Source organism: Acomys russatus, chromosome 1 (assembly GCF_903995435.1).
Source record: "Acomys russatus chromosome 1, mAcoRus1.1, whole genome shotgun sequence".
In the NCBI taxonomy this organism is placed as follows: domain Eukaryota; kingdom Metazoa; phylum Chordata; class Mammalia; order Rodentia; family Muridae; genus Acomys; species Acomys russatus.
This window is the reverse complement of record NC_067137.1, coordinates 24,725,782-24,742,307: the sequence shown is the minus strand read 5'-3', so window position 1 is coordinate 24,742,307 and position 16,526 is coordinate 24,725,782. Positions and strand designations below refer to the sequence as shown.

The 16,526-nt window shown below is 42.9% G+C and overlaps 1 protein-coding gene and 1 pseudogene across 7 annotated transcripts in view; both read left to right on the top strand.

Moving 5' to 3' along the window:
• Positions 1 to 16,526, top strand: part of Dtnb (dystrobrevin beta) — a 211,532-nt gene that overhangs the window by 88,243 nt on the left and 106,763 nt on the right. The gene's annotated exons all lie outside the window — the stretch shown is intronic.
• Positions 8,030 to 11,484, top strand: LOC127195232 (flotillin-2-like; annotated as a pseudogene).

Genomic DNA, 16,526 nt, shown 5'->3' with positions numbered 1-16,526 from the left:
AAATGAAAAATGGATAAACTGGACTTCATAAAAAAATTTTTTTTAATGCATTAAGAAAGTGAAAAAGCCAACCAGGGCCCAGAAGGGCTTTCAGAGACTGAACACCAGCCAAGGACCATGCATAGTATAGACCTAGGCCCCCTATACAGATGTAGCAAATGGGCAGCTCAGGCTTCATGTGGGTCCTAGTAAGGAGAGCAGGGTCTGTCTCTGACATGGATTTTGTTGCCTGCTTTTTGATCACTCTGCCTGGTGGGACTGCCTTGCCAGGTCACAGAGGAAGAGGATGCGCTCAGTCCTAATGATCTGGGGTGGGTGGGTAGGGGGCTCCCCTTTTCTGAGGAGTAGAGGGGAGATGAGGAAGAGGGAGGGAGGGAGCTACAATCAGGATTAAAAGTGAATAAATACTTTTTTTTTTAAAAGAAAGTGAAAAACAAGCCAGGTGTGGTGGTGTACCCCTGTAATCCCAACACTTGGGGAGGCAGAGCAGGCAGATCTCTGTGAGTTTGAGCCCAGCCTGGTCTACACAGTTCCAGAAGGACCAGGGCTACATTGTAAGACCCTGTCTCAAACAAACACAATCAAACAAACAAAGCAAACAATATCTCACTGGAGAAGAGAAATATTTGAAAATTAGACATTTGGCAAAGGACTTGTGATCAGTCTTTAAAAGATGTCTAAAATTCAGTAGCAGAGCTGGGCATGATGGCAAACACCTTTAATCTCAGTACTCGGGAGGCAGAGGCAGGTGGATCTCTGTGAGTTCGAGGCCAGCCTGGTCTACAAAGCAAGCCTAGGACAGCCAGGACTACAAGAGAAACTCTGTCTCGAAAAATCAAACCAAACCACACCAAACTTAAAAAAAAAAAAACCAACAACTCACAGAAAAACTGAAAACACAGGATGAAAATGGGTACAGGGGAGGTAGAGTGGTGAGTCCCAGAGGCTGTGTGGAAGAGAACAAGACTCACATGATGGATGGAGGGTTCGGACCTGTTCCACAACAGTGTAAATAATATACTTAGCATACTGAACTGTGTGCTTGATTGAATATGACTAACGTGTGTGTGTGTGTGTGTGTGTGTGTGTGTGTGTGTGTGTGTGTGTGTGTGTGTGTATGTGTGAAGGTAGCTGTGGAAGCAGCCTGAGGTCAAGGCCAGCTTAGACTGCATATTGAGGTCTTGTCTTCAAACAAACATCAAGATAAAACGCTCACAAGGATGGTAAAACAAATACTACTGACAATAATAAGTGTTGACAGAGAGGTGGAAAATTAAATTCCTCATATGTTGGTGGGGATATTGTAAAATTGTGCAGCCATGTTGGAAGACAACAGGGTCCTTGTGGCAGTTTGAATGAAAATGGCTCCCATGGGCTCATAAGTTTGAATGATTGGTCCCCAATTATGGAACTGTTTGGGAAGGATTAGGAAGGGTTGCCTCATGGAGTGTGCCACTAGGTGTGGGCTCTGAGATTGCAGAAGCTCACATCAGGCCCAGTGTCTCTTTCTTTGCCTGCTGCCTGTGGATTAGGGTGCAAAGCTCTCAGCTACTTTTCCAGCACCACACTTGCCTGCCAACACCCTCCACCATGACGGTAATGGACCCATAACCCTCTGAACTGTAAGCAAGCCCCTGCTTAAATATTTTCTTCTCTAACTTGCCTTGGTCATGTTGTCTCTTCATGGCAATAGATCAGTGACTAAAACAGTCCTCAGTGTGGTGAACACAGTTGCCGTGTGATCTAGCAGTTATAATTCTAAATATATACACTTGAGGATTGAAACTTTATGTCTGCCCCTCAGTAGGAAGGTTTAGAGACTAAGGATCCATAGGAGAGGGGCTGAAATAAGAAATGGAGAGAATCTTAGGGGAATGATACTGCTTCATTGGCCAATAACCTTCTCTTACCAGTCTGGACTTTCTAACACTGTATGAGGCTAGAGGTATCCTGGCATCAGTTATCAGCTCAGATATTTTAAATACTGTTTTGTCAATTTCTGAACATTGCCCAACTCTGCTGTGGTATTTGGCAGCACTATTTATTCTTAAATCCATTTACAGCTGCAGAAGTGCCGACTTTGAAAGCAGAACATTTGCAGTGGACCAGCTGTTTGAAAGGATGGTGCTTATCAAAGAAAGGAGTGGTGTGTCGTTTATAAAACAGTGGAGCGCTCCCTTCCCCAGCTGTGGCCAGGTTATTCTTAGAGCAAAGAGATGGCAAGGTCTGCAGGAAAGTGGAGCCGAAACCCAGCCGTCCTTCAAATGAGCAATTTCCTCTGGCTGTCATCACTCACCCACAGCCCTTTCTTCAATCATGATCTTCTTTGATTCTTACAGGTGGCCACCAGAGCCTACTTCCATGTGTGAGAACACCAACAGCCTCTCATGACTCAGCCATGTGAATTGTCCTATTGTCTCTGCATTTTCTCAAGTCCACCAGTGATTACTGCTTTCTACTTAGGACTTTATAATTTAGGGGACATTCTCAAATAAATTAGTAACTTAATGTTATCTATAGAATTTCCTTTTCATGCCCAATTCACTGTCTATTCATTTTCATTTAGTGTCCGATTGTAAAAGCACTCACATGGCTTCTACTCATGAGACCTTCAGTGGAGCAGATACTGTCTCCTCCAGTGTTCTCTCCTGAGCCCTTTTCTGTCCTTGCTCCTCCTCCACAAAAGCTTTAATGTAGATCCAGGTTTTAGATGCCTGACACTGATAAATTTCCAGTTCTTAATTCCAGGCCAAGCTGCTTCTGTAGATTCTAACATACATATTCACTGACCTTATGGGCATTTCCATCTCAAAGTCTTACCTGCTCTTCCATTCATAAGCAGTTCTAATAATTTTTTCATTCATATTTTTGGACTTCTAGGAGGTAATTATGCTCCCCTCTAGGAAGCAATGGTTGTATCTCTTCCAGATATTTACATATCTAACTTGGTAGCGAGAATTTCTTTCTTTTTCCTCCTCTTTCCTCCTACTTCCTCCTTTTTCCTCCTCTTCCTCCTTCTCCTCTTCTTTGTCTTCATCTTCTTTTTTTTTTGGTGGTGGGGTGTTTCAAGATAGGGTTTCTCTATGTAGTCTTGGCTGTCCTGTACTCACTTTGTAGACCAGGCTGGCCTCGAACTCACACGGACTGCCTCTGCCTCCCTGAGTGCCGGGACTACAGGTATGCACCACCACGCCTAGTGATAGCAAGAATTTTTTTTTTTAATTATTTATTAACTTTACATCCCAATTGTAGCCTCCTCCCTCCTCTCCTTCTTCTTCCCTGTATCCCCCCTCCCCTACCCCTCAGAAAAGGGGAGCCCTCCCATCCCAGCAGATCAAGTTGCATTAGGTCTGAGCACATCCTCCACCATGGTGGCCTGGTGACAGAGTCCTGCCAGGGGCATGTGATCGAAAAGCATACAAGAAAGTCCTTGTCAGAGACAGCCCCTGCTTCCCTTACACGGGACCCACATGAAGACCAAGCTGTCTATCAGGTATGTGTGTGTAGGGAGCCTAGGTCCAGTGAATACATAGTCCTTGGTTGGTGCTTCAGTCTCCACAAGCCCTCCCTGGGCCCATGTTAGTTGGCTCTGTTGATCTTGTGAAGCAAGAATTTCTACAGTATTGTTTTCCAACCTTCTCTGAAAAGGATCCCTAGGACTGCTCATTAAATATGTGAAGTACCAGGCCTCGCTCCTGGGAATCCTCACTTAGTGGATCTGGGTTAAAGCAAGAGAAGTCTGTTTTGTTTTATTTTTCAAACAAGCGCCCAGAAATTTCTCATATTCAGACATGTTTGGCAAACACCATGTCAGAGCAGTGCTAAGCAGTAAAGATGGTCCTCACTTGATGACTTTTGGTGTACTGTGAATGATGTCACTTGACTTTGCCCCTGTTAGACCTGTGGCAGCCTGGTATAGGCAGACAGTGGGCTTCTGTGCGGGCAGAGTGCCCTGTGCTCCAGGCTTGGTTTGTTAGTGCTGCAGAGGCAGGACTGGAGAGCAGGAGCAGGCACAGAACATGGCGACCTTCCTCTGTTTCCAGACCTCATCCTTGGCCTGCTTGCCTGCTTTCCTTCCTTCCTTCCTTTCTCTCTCTCTCTCTTTCTTTTTTTTTTTTTTTTTTTTTTTTTTTTTTGGTTTTTTTGAGACAAGGTTTCTCTGTGTAGCCCTGGCTGTCCTGTACGCACTTTGTAGACCAGGCTGACCTCGAGGTCACATCTGTCCACCTGCCTGTGCTTCCAGAGTGCTGGGATTAAAGGTGTGCACCACCACGCCTGGCTCTGGCCTTCCTTTCTTAGGACACTGTTGTCTGTGATTCTAGTTCACAGGACTTGTGACCCCATTGCTTTTGTTTTAGCTGCCTCTCCCTGTTGTTCGTCAGTCCCTAAAGTCCTGGTTGTACTTGGCCTCATTTTTCCACCATGCAGTCTATGAGTACATACAAAAGCCACGCACTGCCTGCTCAGCATTGGTTAGAAGCACCTTCCAAAACAAGTTTACCTCACAGTATGATACTTTGAGAGCTTTTACAGTTATGTCTTTGGTCTTGGAATTTTATTTCTTTTACTCACAGTCAGCAGTACAACAGTATGAAACTATTTGTAGTTGCCTGGCATACTGTATTTTCTTACTTTTATGTTTTTGAATCTGGTGTCCTAGCTACCTTCATCTCCCCTCTTCCCCATCCTCCCAGCTTTTCTTTGCTGAATTTTCTGCGTCCTATAAAAATTAGCTCAGTGATCACTTCCTTTCCTGCTTGCCTAGGTTGATGGTCATCCTTTCATGGTTTACCTGTAGCACACAGAACAACTTTTTCAAAGTATGTCTCACACTATTAGAATCATTTCTTATTGTCTGTTAATTTGTCCACATATCCTGTCAGATCATAGTCTTTGGTGTGTTACGGTATCAGCCTTTACAAACCAATTACCTGACACCCCGCTTCAGTGCTAACTAAAAAACATTAGGAAAGAGCTAGGCGTGGTGCGCACACCTTTAATCCCAGCACCTGGAAGGCAGAGACAGGCGATCGCTCTGAGTTTGAGGCCAGCCTGGTCTACAAAGTGAGTCCAGGAGAGCCAAGGCTACACAGAGAGACGCTGTCTTGAAGAGAAAAATAAAACAACATACACATAAAAATAATTTCTTAACATTTTTATTCTGATATGTAAATACTGTGAAATCCTTTGTGGTAGTCTGACATCAGATTAGCTCTATATGTACAGCTATGAAAAGAGGTATGCAGTATAGTATGTGCATGTGTGCGGCCCGTTGAGGGGAGCTCGGCATTAACTCCATTCCTAGTGCTTTCTAGACCAGAGCTGTGATGCTGAGGGGTACCCCACCTGTTACCTAGTGGTCCTCCTTAGTCTCTGCGTGCTCGGGACTATAGGCACATACCTCCGTACCAAGCACGGAGAAAGGCAGGTTGTTATCTATATTCTACATAGAATACTCTTATTTTTATAAGAATAGATGATTTTGCAAGTGTTTACTGTTTTCTTGTTTATGTTGGAACCTGTGTAGAATAGTAGGCAAGGGAAAATTGTTTACCAAGTTACATAATTTGAATATTATGTTGCATCATCTGATTTTTTAAAAAATGCACATGCATGTAGGGGAATGCACATGTGTATGAGTGCATGTGGCAAAGGCCAACCTCCAGGGTGTTGCTTTTAGGAGCACTATGCACCTCCTTTGAGGCAGGACCTATTTTTGGCTTTGGAATCATCAGTTTGGCTAGACTAGTAAGTTCCAGGGCTCCCCTCTCTGTCTTCCCAGCTCTCTGAGGATCTAACTTAGGCAAGCATTTTACCATCCGAACCATTCCTCCAGCCCTCATTTGTACCACAACCTATATATGAGTAGAGGCCAGAGGATAGTTTTCAGATGTTGTTTCTCTGTGTCTGCCATGGTATCTGGGCATTGAACTCTAGTCATCAGACTTGTGTAGCAAGTGATTTACTGCTGAGATGTCTCCTTCTTTAAAAAAAAAAAAAAAAGGGAGGTGAGCTAGAGAGATGGCTCAGTGGTTGAGAACACTGTCTTCTCTTCCAGAGGTCCTGAGTTCAATTCCCAGCCACCATACTGTGGCTGACAATCTTTCTATGGATATGATCTAATGCCCTCTTCTGGTATGCAGGTGTACATGCAGGCAGAACACTCATATACATAAATATGTACATACATACATAAAATAAATAAAATCTTTTAAAAATATTAATATATAAATATTTATTTAATTTTATTTTTGAAACAAGATCTCTTGCTCCTCCTGTCTCTACTTCCTGAGTGCTGAGATTATGAGCATGTGCCACTCTTGCTGGTTGGCCAGTGCCGTCTAGAAATCAATTCTGCAAATATACTAAATCTTGCTTGCTCCCTTGCTAATGGATATTCAACCTGTTTCTAGTTTTCTTCTTCTCCCAATATGACCTTTGTGGTTCTTTTTTATCTTCTTATGGGATATGAACAATTTTGTAGTGAATACATTTAAGACTAGATTTCCCCGAACATTTTCAGTAGTAAAATTGTTTAATCTGATGAGGCCTCACTACTTTGTACTCCTACCGTGTTATGAATGTCACTGTGTGTGTTAGCATCCTCATTTATAAATGACACTTCTGTGGTGTCTTGTGTGCACCTGTGCACATGCATGTGGAGGCCAGAGAAGTACAACTTGTGTCCTGTTGTGTCATTCTCTTCATGGTACTCCGTTGAGATTGTGTCTCTCACTGAACCTGGAGCTCATTGATACAAGCCGGTGGCCAGTAGCTCTACTGGCTTTCCTGTTTTCCTGCCTCCCTGCCCCACTCCCTGAGTACTGAACTCAGAGCCTCATGTTTGAATAGCGTGCTCTCCTATCTGCTTATCTAGCCATTCATCCTCACATAAAGCAACAAAAGCAAACAAACAAAATGAACTATCAGCTAAACTACGCCAAAGGCTGTTCCTCCCTTGAATGACCTCTCAGTTACAGGAGTTCATTCTTTCTTTCTTTCTTTCTCCTTAATAAATCTGCATTCTCTTTGCTTAAAAAATAATTCACAAAGAGAAAAGAAATTTTGCTGTAAACTCAAACTGTTGTCTTAGCGGGTGCTACAGTAGTTGGGGCAGTGCTTACCTGGTGTGTGCTGTTGAATGCCAACCTCCCCTCAGGGACACTGCAGGATCAGTTCAGGGTTTCTCAGTCATGCCATTGATGTGATGACTCAGTTAGGGGAACATGGGTCCCAAGCTTTGCCTATTTGCACTCAACTTCTTCTCCAGTCTTAAAGGAGCAGTCTTGAATGCAGCACCCATCCACCCTTCACTGTCCTCTCCGCCTAGGGGTGTCCTGACTGGGAGCCAGTGCTGCCTTGGCTCTTGTGACTGCCTAAGAATGTCTCTGTGGATGCTGAGTTCCAGCTAGTTTTTCACCCTTTCTTTTCTGAAAAGGAAACTGAAGGGCGTTGCTGAGCAGTGTAAGATACTGCTGTTTTATTTTTGAGCCTCGGCTGTGGGGAGCAGGTGGGACAGTGCAGCTTCTCTTGTAGGTAAAGGGGTTTTGTAATTTGTATAGACATGTTCCAGAAGCTGCATGTAGACCAATTATATTTAATTCTTTAGTCATATTTTCTTGTCAGAGAGCTAATATTCAAATCTTGGAAGATTAACAAAAATTACATGCATTATATTTCTCATCATAAGTCATTAAAATTGTAGCTGTGTTAGTTGAGTGGAACTGGAGCTAAGCAATTCTAATTTTCACTTTTTAAAAACAAGCCTTACAAAATGTATATTTTTTTTAAGGGAGGATGCCGTTTTGGACTGAGAACATGCCTTGTAGCCATTTCATTTTATTCCAGTTACTTAGAACTGATAAATTAGAATCTGAAAAATCATTTGCAAATATACTAACCAGGAAAAAGGAAGGCTAATCTTAACTGCAGAATATCTGTGAAAAGCCAATGGTATCCTTGTGCAGATGAAATCCGTGGTCCAAAGCAAGGACAGGAAAAAGCTGCTCCTCCTCCTCCAGATGCACGGATGGCTGAAGACTTTCCATTTGCAAATGGTTGGTTGCAGTAGGAGTACAAGGGGCTCAAGACAAGTGATAAAGCGGCTCTGGCACTGTTCACGGTCACAGAGGCATCTCTAGCAGATGCAGTGAGTAGGGGAACGAGGGTTGGAGAGACAGGGAAGTGTTCCAAGTGCTTGCAGAATCTGGGGGAGAAGGGAGCCCCTTGTTTAGGAGACCACGGAGCTTTTCCATGAGGACCTACCTTCTGTCCAACCTGCATGCTCACTGAGAACAGCATGCCTGCTTCAGCTCCAAGACAGCATTACAACAGAGTGGGGCAGCCTGAGCACTTAGGGCAAATCACTCATAAAGAGCGGGGGCACACAGCCATTTGGAGAAGGCAACGTAATTTATTTCAGAAACAGAATTAATAGAATAAGTAAAACAATATCAGAGAGAGAGAGACAGAGAGACAGAGAGAACAACTCCCAGGAGTCTGTTCTTTCCTCCACTTGTGGGATCCAGGGACTGAACCTGGTCGTCAGCACCTCTACTTACTAATCAGTGTCACCTCTCCAAAAACTATATTTTATAGAAAGTATAGTTCAGTCCTTTGAGAGATAAGAGCAGTTTTTTCCTACTAAAAATAGTTAAACTTTCAAAGATTTTATGTTTTCTTTGTTTATATTTTGTTTCAAAGATTTTATGTGTGTGGATGTTTTATCTACATGTATAACTGTGCACCATGTGTGTACCTGTTCTGAGTGGAGGCTGGAAGAGGGCATCAGGTCCACTGGTGTTGGACAGGCATGGTCAGCCACCATGTGGGTGTAGGAATTAAACCTGGGTCCTCTGGAAGAGCTGCCAGTGCTGATAACCACTAAGCCATCTTCTCTCCAGCATCCTCAAATTAAACTTTACACTGCCAAAAGAAATTCAGAGCCAGGTGTAGCTGTACATGCCTTTAATCCCAGGACTCAGGAGAGAGAAGCAGGTGGATCTTTCTGAGTGAGAGGACAGCCTGGTCTATCTACATAGTGAGTTCCAGGACAGCCAGGGCTACAGAGTGAGACCCTGTCTCAAAAAAATGCCCACCCCACCACCCCACCAGTAATAGCAAGAGTGGAAAAAGAGAAGAAGAAAAGAAAACCAGTGATGGGCTGATCAGCAGTGTTTACAGTGAAGAGTAACACCCCAAGCTGAGCACCAGGCAGGAAGAGCATCTGCCATTGTATTACATAGGACAATAGGAAAAACAATCAAGGTGGAGGGTGAACTAAGAAGTTCCATCTAATAAGAGGCTCAGAGCGTGGCTAAAGAGAAGGGTAAGAGGTGATATTGAGAAAATTAAACAGACCCAGTGCCTAGATGGTTAGCCAAGCACACCTTGATATTTCCATTCACTGGACCCAAACTGTCAAAATAACAAAACGTTAACTTATGTTAATAATAATTTTCCTTCGTAATTAAAGACAAGAAAAGGAATTTTTCAGACCTAGAATCATTTGACATCTTTCAGTGAATAAGGTTTATGTTCAACAAGAGGCTGCAGAACATGCATTCTTCAGAGGAGGTCCTTACTGCTAAGAGCTCTGGAGCAGCGTGGCCAGTGCTCATGGGCTGACTGTGCCCAAGGACCCCACCAGGAGCTAATGTTGACCAAGACTGCAAGTGGAGTGACTGCAAGGCAAGGAACCATGAAAAGCTTTAGTTCTTTATTATTTACATGTGTATGTTTGTATGCCTGTGTGAGCCTCCATGTGGGTGCTAAAACTAGAAAAACAAAATCTACTCCCCAGAGGTTGGAACATTGAAAACCTGAAGCTGTGTTTGCTAAGGTGAAGTATCCAGTGTAACTTTTTACCAAGAGGCTATACAGTCACGCCTTTAATTGTAGCACTTGGGAGAGAGGGGCAGGTGGATCTTTGTGAGATCTAGGTCAGCTTGGGTTACGTAGCAAGTTACAGGCTACCAGGGTTATATAGTAAGATTGTGTCTTACTAAAAATAAATTAAAAGTAATGCAAATATTTAACCAAGAGAAATGAAACTCTAGCTACATATTCCAGCATGGTAGTCATTAGACACGTGTGGCTATTTAATTTTAAGTTAAAATTTAAATTTAAAATGAGTTTCTCACATGTAATAAAAATATCATGTGTGTCCAGATGCTATCATATTGGGCAGTACAGAAACAGCACATTTTCTTTAAAATTCTGTTGCATAGCACTACTCCAGGAGGAGTTCTTATTGGACATAACCCCCCCTCCCCAAATCCCTTTGTAGTAGCATTGCCCAACAGCTCAGACCCAGTAAGGCTTCAGGACAGAGCACAGTCCCTGCTAAAGAGAAAACCTGATCACAAAGAACTCATGAAGGAGAACCAGCAAATAACACACAAAAAAGTAAACTAACAGATCAAGAACTTTAACTGTGACAGGTGTCACCCAGGTGAAGATGGTGACAGAGAAGGAACTCCTGGCTGTGGCCTGTGAACAGTAATTCCTGGGCAAGAATGTGCAGGACATTAACAACGTCAGCCTACAGACTCTGGGGGAATATCTACGCTCCATCCTTTAGCACTCTGACTGTGGAGTAGATTTATCAGGACTGAGACCAGTTTGCCAAGCTGGTGTGGGAAGTGGCAGCCCCTGTCGCTGGGTGTATGGGCATCGAAAACCTCAGCTTCACCATCAAGGATGTTTATGACAAAGCAGACTCTCTGAGCTCCCTGGGCAAGACACAGACTGCTGTGGCACAGAGAGACGCAGACAGTGGTGTGGCAGGGGCAGAATGGGACACAGGCATCCGGGAAGCTGAGTTCAAGAAGATGTTAGATGTGAAGTTCATGGCAGACACCAAGATTTCTGACTGCAAGAGAGCCTTGAGCTACAAGTCAGCCTTCAGTGAGGAGGTCAGCATGTGACCGCTGATGCCCACTTGGCCTTTGAGCTGCAAGGGGCCCAAGAGCAGCAGTAGATCTGGCAGGAAGAGATTGAAATTGAGGTAGTACAGCTCAAGAAGCAGATCGCTGTGGAGGCACCAGAGATCCTCTGCACCAACAAGGAGCTCACCGCCACGGTGTGCCGCCCTGCAGATTGCTGAGAGCAAAAAGGTAAAGCAAGTCCTCTTGGCACAAGCAGAAGCTAGGAAGATCAGGGGACAGAGGCAGCAGTCATTGAGGCAGTGGGTGAGACAGGGCTGAGCAGGTTACGCTTAAGGCCGAGGCCTACCAGAAGTATGGGGATGCAGCAAGATGGCCCTGGTGCTGGAGGCCCTGCCCCAGATTGCTGCCAAAATCTACTCCCCCACCCCACACACACCACAGTCGAGGAGATTGTGGTTCTCAGTAGTAACAACAGCAAGGTGACGTCAGAAGTGAACCAGCTGCTAGCAGAACAGCCTGCCTCATGCACGCCCTCACTGGTATGGACCTCTTAAAGATACTCCTGGCCAGGAATGCCACTGGTGCACAGGTATGAGGCTCCTGCAGACTCAGGTCCTTCAATAGCTGCCTGCTTTTCCAGCACCTGTTTTAGCATCACAGGGACAATGAGAACATCACTGACTCTGGTGCCTTATTTTTTAGGGACCAGAAGTACTGTGAGTATAGACAATCTCTGACTATCTTCCCTTCTCTCCTGTCTGCCTTTTCTTCCTCTCTCTTCTACACCCTCACATTTACTGCTGCATTCATCTAGTCTGTCTCCCTTTCTGCCATATGGGCCTCTTTCTCTGTTGCTCTCCCCCTTTCTTCTCACCTCCACATACATCATATAGTTTAACTGAAGTTGGCGTTGTTTATGATAGTCACTGTCTGTCTGTGAGGAGTAGCCTGCTGCTCCTCAGAATCCTGGTGCCTTCAAGTTCTGCACGTATCTCTCTCTCTTCCCTAGCCCGGGCAGAGCCCAGCATGGGGGCAGAGGTTCTAGGTAGGACACCCACTCTTCTCTCTCCTGGTCTAAACTTCCTAGCTCTAAACTCTCACACACTGTTGTCCATTGAGGACTGAGTGACTCTAGTCTGTTGGCCATAGAGTAACCTTCCTGCACCCCAGAGGCATGGCCTCCTGTCTAGAGGCACTTCCTCTGTTTACTACTGCCTTAGGAGGCCCCGCTCATGCTCAGGAACATTGTCCTTGATTGGTGAGTCGGAGTTCAATTCTTCTGAGTCTTTCTGGGGTTGATGTCTACCTCTGTTGGGGACAGGAAGGTTTTATATACCTTCTTCCTGATGGTGCTGGGCTTTCCTGGGCCTGGGGCTCTGCCAACTCTAAGAGAATCAAGTGCTGCAGACTGGCCAGACCTTTGTCCCTCTGTGCTGTTTTCTTGGCCAGCATGATGGGGGTCTAGCTGTGGGAAGCAGCTAAATCTTCTCTATCTTTGCACTATTAGTGCCAGAAAAACCCAGCAGCCAAGAACCCTTGTAAGGGTGCAGTGGTGTCCTCTGATTCCAGTCCCCACCCCTGGCCCTGCCCCAGCCTGAGTAGCTGTTCTGCATGTGAATGCTGCATGTCAGGCTAGAGTTTGGATGTTGTACTACTGTACTGCCTGTCCCCTTCTGGTAAAAATAAAGATCTCCTATACCCACAAAAGGCAAAACAGAGGTAAATTTGGGATCATAAAAATAATTGTTTTGTTTGATAGGAGGAGGTCACTGGTTGTGTTTGAGATAGCTGGCCTCAAAACCTTTCCTCTGATCCTCCTACATGGCCCTCTTGACTGCTAAGATTGCTGGCATAAGCTACCACATCAAGCTATCAGCTTTTTTTTTTTTTAAAGGAATAAGCAAATATGAAAAATGAATCTAAATAAAATTCCTGGAAATCAAAAGCATTAAGGATAAGCTCAATGAAGGGGCTAAACAGCAAGTGAGAGGCAGCTAGAATGAGAGGACGAGAGATCAATCTGAAGAAGGTTCTGGCGATACAGAGTAGCGAGCATAGATAAAAGATGGAAAATGGTAAAAGACAATGGGAGGACTTAAAGAGAAAAATGAATAGATTGTTGCCGAATTCTGTGCCTGGCTAATCTATTTAGGGCAAAGAAAAATATTTTTAGAAAAAGTAAATTTATTGTTTAAAGAAATCATCTATTGCCACTGGAACAAAGAAAGGATAATACTATAAGGAGAAGTAAATTGAAATGAGGGAAGAATTGGGACATGGTACATTTAATGGAATTGATAAGCAAGGGTAAATTTCAGTCCACAAATAGTAGTAGTAGTAGTAGTGATGACGACGACAAGGACGACAATGATGGTGGCTGGTTAGCAGTAACTGACTTTGCTGTACTTAAAATAAGATGCAGCTAATGCAGCTGTTACATGAAACTGGTCCAGACATGCATGATTTGATTGAAAGGATTTTATGTTACTGAATAAAGTGTTCGTGTTAAAATACAGAAGAGTCCGGACTTAGTGGAAGATTTAATAGGCTTTGGATCAAGGGCCCTCTACTGCACGGTACTTTTCTGCTTGAGTCCTTTCAGATGGCATGGCCTGGAGCTCTGGGCCATGCTCTAAAGGGAGTAATTAGCAGTGAAATGACAGGAGCAGCCTCACAGGCACCAGTCTTGAGCTTTCCCTGGTAGGCTGTCGTGCTCCCAGGTGTCAGGGCCTGTCATCATGTGCCCTGGCTGAACAGTGTGCTATTTGAGGAATTAGCTTGCGGCTCATTGAAAATACAGTGACATGAGCTCAGAACATTAAAACAAAAACAAAAAACCAGTATCTTGGAGCCTTGTCCATGGCTGTCAGAGGAAACAAGTCCCAGCTCTGGTCTGAGTGCCCAGAGCAGCAGCTAAGTTACAGGTCACCTCCACTCCCCTCAGCTGGAGGCTGTGTCTCCATTGTGATGCTTTGGTGTCCCACACTGGGCCATGGGTGCCTTTCTCTCCATCTGCCTCGCCTACTCTACACATATTCTTTCTCTAAGTAACATTTCTGTTCAGGAGTTCAATTGTGTCTGGAAAAGACTAAGATATGCCTGGTTCTGTGGGCTTAAGTTTCTGTACAGCATGCAAAAATTTTTTTATACCCATTAAAGCTGAGACCCTAACACCTAACTCACAATATGATTACCAAGTCTAAATGAACCTTTCCATAGAAAAGCACTGATGGATTCCCTAGCATAAGATAAGGCTCTCAATGATTGCTGCTTTACCCCTCTGTATAATATATGTATGTGTATGTGTTAATATATATACATATTTAAGAGGCAGCCACTAAGAAAACTGCTTCAAGCAGTAGACTTGGCAAAATGCTAAATGCCAAAAGATAGATTAAAATGAGAAAAATAAACCAGAACTTAAAACAATTCTGGTTCCATGCAGAAAGAAAAAAAGAAAAAGAAAGACATAGAAAAAAATGAAATATTAAAGGTTAAAAAAACATAGCAAGCAAAGTACTAATTAAAAAACATTTAGTAAAAGATACTGATCTTAGGAAAAGGGTTTTTGAGGAAAAAATCTTTATCAGAAAAGATTAGATTAAATTGTATGCTTAAATATATTTTATATTAATATTATAATTTAACAATTAAATCTATTAGAAAGGTAGATTTTTGTGTGATATATGTTTTATTGCAATTTTAAAGACTTCTTACCAGAGATGTAGCTTGCTAAATATAAAAAGATGAACAATTCTACACTAATAGTGCCTAGCAATAAGCTAGCTGTAAAATTTTAAATTTAGCAGGATGGTTTGGTGGCACATGCCTTTAATCCCAGTACTTGGGAGGCAGAGGCAGGTGGATCTCTGAGTTTGAGGCCAGCTTAGTCTACAAAGTGAGTCCAGGTCAACCGGGCTACACAGAGAAACCTTGTCTTGAAAAATAAAAAATAAATAAATTAAAAAAAAAAAAAGAAGAAGAATGTAGAAAATTGGAACATAAGGTTTGAGTGGATAGTGCATGGTTTGCAAGCACAAGGACTAAATTCAGTTCCCAAGAGGTAGAGTAACATGCTCATAATCCCAATGCTGGCAGCATGTTTGGGACTCCCTAGCCTAATTGGTAAGAGCCAGGCCTGTCTCAAAGAAGATGCAGCTCCTGAGGAGATTGTCTTTTGACATCCATACATGTGTGTACACAAGTGCACATACCCCCACATGCACACATATGTATCCGCACAATAAATTAAATTTATTTTAATAAATTTGAATGTATCCATTACTGATTTCATTCTCAGCAAACACATAAAAGAAGCTTCAAAAGACAATTCATATGACATAGATTATAGTCGCTGAGAAATCGGTAACAATAAAAAAAAAAAAAAAGCTTCCATGCATTTGGGTTTTGAAAGCTTCATTGACATGAACAAATTCCTAAAACAGCCTTGCTCCCTTGCCAAAACTGGTTCCAGATGGAGTAGAAAACCCAGATAGTTGGGAAGGCTGAGGCATGAGTTTGAGAGTTCGAGGCCAGCCAAGGCAAATATCAAAGCCTTGTCTCACAGAAGGACAGGAATGGGGTGGGGCCCTAGGAAAACTGGATTAGTAACTATATCTTCCCACAAAGGAAACAGTTGGGCCTGAATGGCTTTGCATGACTAAACATTCAAATAAAAGAGCAAAATGCTAATATTACATAAAAATTCTCAGATTCTAGAAAAATTAATGAGAATTTCTACCATGTTTTTCGACTTTTATTATACTGGTACCAACAAGTTAGGGGGAGAAAAGGAGGAATGTGAGAAGCCACTGTGACACATAGACATATATGAAACCAAGCCAAAATAGTGGAAAAACAAACCAACAGTTGTTCACAGAAGATACATCATGACCACACTTGTCTTTTTTATTCCAGTAATTAAGGGCTTATTATATAGTATGATGGATTGAATCTATATAATTGGCCCAAAAAACTTAGATGAAAATATTACAAAATCCAGAATCCATTGTAAGTTTAAATATGCATAAAACTGCAAGAAAAAAAAAACCTTAGAAAATACAAATCGGAGAAATGTCTTCAACCTGGTACACAGTACTGGACTGACTCACAGAACCCATTGTGCTTCCTGCTGAGCTGTGGGGTCAGTTTGTTTTAGGATTTTAAGCAAAACAAGGAGATATGCTATAGCCACTTTTATTTGCTCTTCTGTTAGCAATCCAGAGCAGTAAACAGGAAAAGAAAGCTGTTTCAAAGGAAAGGCAGTAAAATAATCACTACTTGGTGACTGACAGTATAGAAGGCTGGAGAAATTTTCTGTATAAATCAGTAGAATGTGAAAAGTATCAGGGCAATAAAGCTAAAAGTATATGAATTGAAGTACATCAAAATTTAAAATTTGAGTGCATTAAATAATCAACAGAGTGAAGAAGCACTTTATGGAATGATGGAAAACATATGCAAGTCACCTGCCTCATAAGGATTTAATATATGGAATATATAAGGAACTACCACTCCACTAGAAGTGCCTCATATATGTAATTGAAAAATGAGCAAAAGGGGCTGGAGAGGTGGCCCAGTGGTTAGCAGCACATACTGCTTCTGCGTAGGACCTGAGTTCAGTTCCCAGCATTCACG